This window comes from Bison bison, unplaced genomic scaffold, assembly GCF_000754665.1.
Source record: "Bison bison bison isolate TAMUID 2011002044 unplaced genomic scaffold, Bison_UMD1.0 scf7180017862520, whole genome shotgun sequence".
Classification (NCBI taxonomy): domain Eukaryota; kingdom Metazoa; phylum Chordata; class Mammalia; order Artiodactyla; family Bovidae; genus Bison; species Bison bison.
The window spans coordinates 27,473-28,307 of record NW_011493092.1 but is presented as its reverse complement, the minus strand read 5'-3'; the positions used below and the strand labels follow the sequence as shown (position 1 = coordinate 28,307).

The following is an 835-nucleotide window of genomic DNA, read 5'->3' as shown; positions in this document are numbered from 1 at the left end:
TTAGGTGCTGACTTCAGCATTTGGGGAAGTTGCTGAGCTTTTCTGGGTCCCTCTCATAGACCGGAGGTATACGGGTTGGTAAACTGTTATTTTTCTCCTGTTAAACTGTCTTTTTATTATGACAGAGGGGAGTCCCAGCCAAAAACCTGGGAGGGTGGAAGGAAACCTCCAGCCCCTTCCAGCCTCTGGGAAAGGAGCCTCCCTCCCACTGACTCTGGTGTAACCTGACACTCAGTGGTCCACCCCACCTCCTAAGCCCAGCCCATTTCCACTTACGAAACGAAACCGGCCCAGGAAAAGGAAACTTAGGAGAAATCGAAACTCCTGGGTAAAGGAGGGCCCCCCAAGTGTGTGGTGGCATTGGGACCGCAGTTGCTCATCTGGACTGCAGTTGCTCCGTCCCCACCATGAACCGCACATCCCAGCCCTTGTTCACTGGGGCCCACGGGGCGGTGCCCCCAGCCTATGAGGTGCTCAAGGAGGAGCACGAGGTGGCCGTGCTGGGGGCGCCCCAGAGCCAGGCGCCCCTGACGACCACGGTGATCAACATCCGCAGCGACACCGCCGTGCCCGACCACATCGTGTGGTCCCTGTTCAACACCATCTTCATGAACTGGTGCTGCCTGGGCTTCGTGGCATTCGCCTACTCTGTGAAGGTGGGTGGGCACCCGGGGCGTCTCCACGGAAGTGTCTGGGAGCCTGGAGAGGCCCTGCCCAGATGGCACGTGGGGTTGGGAGCCCCCGTGTGTGTTGTTCTGCTGCATGTTGTGTGTGTGTGTGTGTGCGTACACGTGCAGGTCATGATGAGGCTGCAGGGGGTGCGTGGGGATGACCA

At 59.0% G+C, this 835-nt stretch overlaps 1 pseudogene across 1 annotated transcript; it reads left to right on the top strand.

Moving 5' to 3' along the window:
• Nucleotides 1-319: 319 nt before the first annotated feature.
• Nucleotides 320-833, top strand: LOC104983407 (annotated as a pseudogene). The gene has a single exon (XR_824639.1). The product of XR_824639.1 is annotated as an interferon-induced transmembrane protein 3 pseudogene (transcript).
• Nucleotides 834-835: the final 2 nt, after the last annotated feature.